The sequence below is a fragment of the Sitophilus oryzae genome, unplaced genomic scaffold, assembly GCF_002938485.1.
Source record: "Sitophilus oryzae breed Bouriz unplaced genomic scaffold, Soryzae_2.0 scaffold_54_pilon_pilon, whole genome shotgun sequence".
NCBI lineage: Eukaryota > Metazoa > Arthropoda > Insecta > Coleoptera > Curculionidae > Sitophilus > Sitophilus oryzae.
The window spans coordinates 599,557-605,731 of NW_022147140.1; positions in this window are offsets into that span (position 1 = coordinate 599,557).

Consider the following 6,175-nt stretch of genomic DNA (forward strand, 5'->3'; position numbering starts at 1 on the left):
TTTATTAGTGTCATCAGTTTGACGATTTGAAACTGGCGCGCGGATCTTGCCGACCAGTGGTCACTGTTACACCTGTGACGTAGTGACCAACCTGCGCAATATCATACCTTGTTTTCTTTGTATCATGGTTTCACATGAAGCGGACCATTCATGCGAATCGTCCGTTGGATGAACTGAACAAGTACCATGTTTATATGAATATTTTCACATGGGCGCGGATGATCCGTCCGGATGATTTCGTCCGACGGCCATCAGTGGAGCACTTGCTTTAACAAACGCTATGTGATTAAAAACATTGTTTCGCATATGCAGATTGACAGCACAGCCGAAAGTACTACGTCGGATCTTAAAATACACACGATGGTCTGCGCGGACTGTCCGCCCAATGTGAAACAGACGAGTGCTATCATTCGTCTGCATTCACGAGGAAATCTTTGTCAGGTGTAGAGTTCATTCGCAGCAAATGTAGGCCACGATGCCGAATGGATCCAGCGCGAACGAATGCTTTCCAGCTTCTGGCGTTAAAACTGAATGAAACGCAAGAAAAATGCGAGCCGCAAATGATCTGGACAGCAGTGGCTACAATAATGACCACGAGCCGCCACTGGTGGACAGGAATGTGGACGTAACGCTAAACATGCAGAAAGTGGAAAAAGTTCAAATGATAGAAATGTTAGCGAAAGAAATGATAAATAATTTTATATAAAACTAATTATTGCCTAACTTGTGATTATTGTAATCAAAAATATGCTATATTTAACACAATTGGTTTGTCAATGTGGATTTCAGAGTAGGTATATAATTTGAGTACAAAAAGTATACAATAAAATCTGAAAAAATGCCAAAACATTGGAATTTTTTCAGATTTAGTCAGCTCACATTCACCAGCTATAATATATATGGTGCGTTTAGACTTGAGCACGCACGAGCTGAGCGTGCGCGCACGGCATTCGTTCGCGCTCTCGGCTCCGTTCAAATTAAAAACTTATTTTTCGACGGATGAAGTGATCCATTTGTGCGCGCACAGCAAAGTTGTGTTGGCGAAAATAATGGACGACCAAGAAATAGTCGAGGCTGCAGTCATTGTTATGCACAGCTTAATTATTAAAAAGGAGAAAAATCGAAAACATCGTCGCTGGTGGCAAAACCAAACTTTTAGAAATCGATATAATTTACTGCAACAACTTAGTGTCTGAGGAGGACTATGATCAGTTCAAAAACTTTACAAGAATGACCAGACCCGACTTTGAATATTTACAAAATTTAATAACACCAAAAATTACGAACAAAAGATACAAATTTTAGAATAGCAATTTCATTAATATCGCCATATTCAATATTAATTTTATTTACAAGGTTTTGCTATGCGTTTTTTTTTATTTTTTAATAATACAAAGAATGTTTAACATCCCATAAAATAGGCAACTTTTGATATTCTTCAATTAATAATAACGAAGATTCATTGATCCACTCCATAAGTTTAATAAAGAAAACGAAAAAAAAATCACACACGCACACACGAACGCAGACAAAACAAATTGTCGGTGCAAACTGAGCGTTCGCGCACACATAAAATCCCTTTGAGCACGGACCAAAAACCGACACCAGACGGCTCACGTTCCCGGCTGCTCGCGCACAGACAGATTCAGAGTGAGCGTGCGCGCACAGCCGTTTACACTTGAGCATTCGCGGAGGATCAGTGCGTGCGTGCTCAAATCTAAACGCACCATTAGACTTGAAATTTGATGAGATATCGAATTGATTGGTCTGATGTGTGATATTATAAACAGCAATCATTAATCTGAATAACTTTAAATTGGAATGTCACGCAACTCCCTGACTATCCTGTATACTATGTAACGTTAGTTTTAAGCTACAAATAATATCGCAAAGAATAAAAATACCAGAACATATTGTTATCACCTATAAATACAAATTTACTGAATGGACAGATGAGCAGCTAATGTTCACACAACAGTCACAATTCAGAGAGATATCTATCTATAATACTATCAGAGTTACTATGAAATAAAAATTGTTTTAGAAAATTTTACCACCCTGTATCTCAAAAATAAAAATGTTTAAGACATACATTCATTTAATATTTGTTTTTTCTTAGAATACATCCAAGAATAATCCCCTTAAATATTAGCATGTCATAGGGAACACCCCGTATACAGAGTAATCCGAATTGTGTTCGGAAACTTCGACAGTAAAATGAAAAATAAATCTAATTTTTACGTGTGGAATCTCCCCACGAGAGATGGTACATGTTTTTTGAAACACCCTATATACAGGGTGGTCCGAACTGTATTTCGGAAACTTCAGTAGCATATTCTGCACATAAAAATAAGTAAAAAAGTTCATATAAATTTATGTTCTAAAATGCTTAGTTTCAAAGATACAGGGTGTAGAAGTTTCATTTTTATTTCTATTTTTTTTTTCTAAATAATTTCTGAACTAACGCAGATATTTAGATGAAAATTGGTGTCACTCCTACTCGTAGGAGGCGCCACCTACATTTTTATAGCTCTTTTGAAGAGTAATATCTGTCTGTACCTGTATTACACCTACTGAGTGAAAAAATATACATTTCCGTAATTTTTTTTTTAAAAATGCCTCTTGGTAAATAGTAAGGGTTCTCAAGATATTTGGAATCGAAATAATCAATACATATCATAATTGAAAAAAATTACACATGTTGACTGGATAGTTGTTAGTCTGAAATAATAAATTTGAAATGTCTTTTTGCCATAGATTCAACAGAAACTAATTTATCGTATTTTTTTTCTAGAAAAATTCAAAATTAGCTTTAAAAATTAAGAAGTTGCCAAATTGATAATTTCAGTCAAATAACTATCTTGGTCAGGATATTTATTTTTTGTCAATAATGACATGTATTGACTATTTCCATTCCAAATATCTTAAAAAGGATTCTTCGTAGCGATTTTTACCAAGAGACATTTTTTACGTAAAAAATTAAGGAAATTTATATTTTTTCACTCAGTTGTTTTGTACAGGAACGAACAAAAAGTTATTACTCTTCGAATCAGTTAAAGACGGTGGCGCCCCCTCATTCAGCCCCAGGGCGCCTTTAACTCTAAAAATTTTAATGTTAGTTATAAAAATTACATTAAATAGGCAACTATGTAGATCATTACTATAATTAATAGATAGTTATTTATTTTATAAATTCCTACATATTTTTTATTCAGTTCTCTAGCTACATCCCACGTCTGCTATTATTGGACCACACTGTAATCATTTTTAATTCATTTTTGAATACCGTTCAATTATAGTTTATATATAACATAATAAATTTACTTTTATAATAATATTTTATGATTTATGTTAAACATGAATATGAAAAATAATTGAAAGAATATTGGATAGGTAAAAAGCCAACAAAGAACGGTAGGAGGTCACCGACCTAGAAGTCGCCGGTATTGAAGATTCAAGGTCCCACTGGGTGCATTCCAAGGATAAACCTGACTGTTAAAATCTTCAAACAGGTAAAAATTTCATGCAGTTTCAATAAAAGGCTAAACATAAACGTAAAATATACCTAATATAAATAAAATTAAAATCTAAAAGATTTAATAAGAAAATTAAGCAGTTATTCTGTTAAAAAACAATTTTTCGAAAAAAACTTTAGTAAATAGCTATTTTAAGTCCCTCATCGGATATAAATATTTATTTATAATCTATCTTTGTATTAAATACATACTAGACAGGCAGGTTAAATTAGAATAAACTTCCACAAAAAAAACAGTTCTGTGAATTCAAGCGTTTCGCAACATCGGGAACAAAGGAAGTGATCTTAACTTGCTGTTAAATTAAATGGGAATAATCTTTTCATTAAGAAACAAGAAATAAATTAATTTTTAGTTAAGAAAAAAAACCAAAAGCATCCTATTTTAGGGCAAATGGACATGACGCAGCCAAACCCCCCAGCAAAAGCTCATTGATTCTATGTCGTTTCATCGCGTTTTCCCCGCAAAATTAATAAGACAAATGTAATATATTCACTTACCACTTTATTATGATAGAGAAACAAATTAGAAATAATATTTACACAGATTTTGATGTATTTTTATAAGAAAAATTAACTTAAAATGTAATTATGAACTGCAGCTTGTTGTTAGTTGACTGACAGAAACAGCAGCCAATGCAGCCAACCAAATACCAACAATTCGTGTTCGTGAACTGAATCGTATTTATCCGCTAAGATTCGAGAAGTGTTTCAACTTAGGGATGTAGACAGTATATCGATTAAATCATTATATCGATATTTGTGTCAATGCATTATAATACCAGGATAATACCTCTGATAAAGGATAATACCGTATGATCGAAAAAAAACGGCGTCCAGTTGGCTTGGAAATGAACATCGATGACATTCCCCATATAATTTTACATATAAAATGACAGCCATCTTCATTCCATAGCCATCACTGACGCCATTTTTTTTTTCGCGGTTATATTGTATAATCAATTTATTTTATTATTTTTTTTCAAGCAAATTAAATTTGATATATCAAAATATATCTTTTTATGTTTTCTTAGAATTTTCACAAACATCTTATTTTATCACTTATATTATTCTTAACACTTTTAGAATAATTATAATATAACAAATTTTTCATGTACTGGGTGGGCCAAATTGGACGCTTTTAAAGGGAAACATCCTTTTCTATATAAGAGATAGACGAAAACTAATATCGGTGTCTGGAGCTCAATTTTAATCAAATGCATGATGGTGAAAACCGCACATCGATATATGTTACCGTTTCGGAGTTACGGGATGTTTTTCAAAAATGTGCATTTTTAACAAATCGCTGTAACTTTTTTGGAATGGAAAATTTTGTATTTTTATGAAAACATTTACAAAGCACCTTTTTACGTAGAATTTATTAATGGTTTAAGTATATTTTTTATATACCTATATAAAATATAAGAAAAAAAACTCAAAATTTAAGTGATGCAGTCAATAATCACCACATAGGCTAATAAAACTACTTTTTCAAATTTGTCAAGCTTTCGAGAATTTTATTCCCATCATCAGGACAGTTTCTAAAATGTATAAATAAAAAAGGCATTAACATTTTAAAATTGTATAACAGAAAAAAACAACTTACGACTGAGTCAATTAGCAAAAAAACATCCTCTGCACAAAAAGACCTTAAAAACTAGCATCGTATGACATTGGATACAAGGACATTTCCTTTTATAAAAGATTAAAATACATATCCAACGACATTACTTTCCTTTTGAACACAAAACAAAAAAGATTTTTTTTTAAATTTACTAAACTAATTTCTACATTGTTATTTCGAGCTCGATATATAAATATAATATAAATTAAAAAAATGAATTAATATAAATGCGATAAATGACTGTTTAATAAAATTCGTTTATTTATTTTTCAGTTCATTGGTATTTTATTAAACAGTCACTGTTTGGACTGTTTAATAAAATACCAATGAACTGAAAAATAAATAAACGAATTTTATTAAACAGTCATTTATCGCATTTATAGTAACTTTTACCCTAGAAGTGCATTCGAATCGCTAAAAGGACTGAAGAAAAATGGAAAAAATACTCACTAAAAAATTTAAGACTTTAACCCCCTGTAGCTACGAAATAAAGCAGAATTGGACCTATGTTGATATGAAAAATAAATCTAATTTTTACGTGAGGAATCTCCCCACGAAAGATGGTACATGTTTTTTTGAAACACCATATATACAGGGTGAGCCTTAAATAAGTGCAAATATTTTTAGGAGTAGTATATTTCGACCCAGAAAACACGATTATGAGTTTTTTTCACAAAAAAGAAATTGAAAATTTGGAATTTTTTGAAAAAAACTTTGAAAATTTTTTTAGTTTTTATTTAAAAAATATAATTTGTTGATAATATGGCAATGCTAGTAGTAGATTAAATTTACAAGAAATAAAATCAAGAAAAGATCCAGTGGTTCTCAATACTTTAGCAAAAAATCTTTTTTTTTGGAAATTTTCAAAGTAAAATATCTCGGTTATTTTAGATTTATTTGAAAAACGGTAACGAGAAAATATGTTTCTTTTATCGAGATCTACCAGCCCTGAACCCTGAAAATATTTGCACCTATTTTAGACTCACCCTGTATATACCGAGACATTTATATTGACTAGA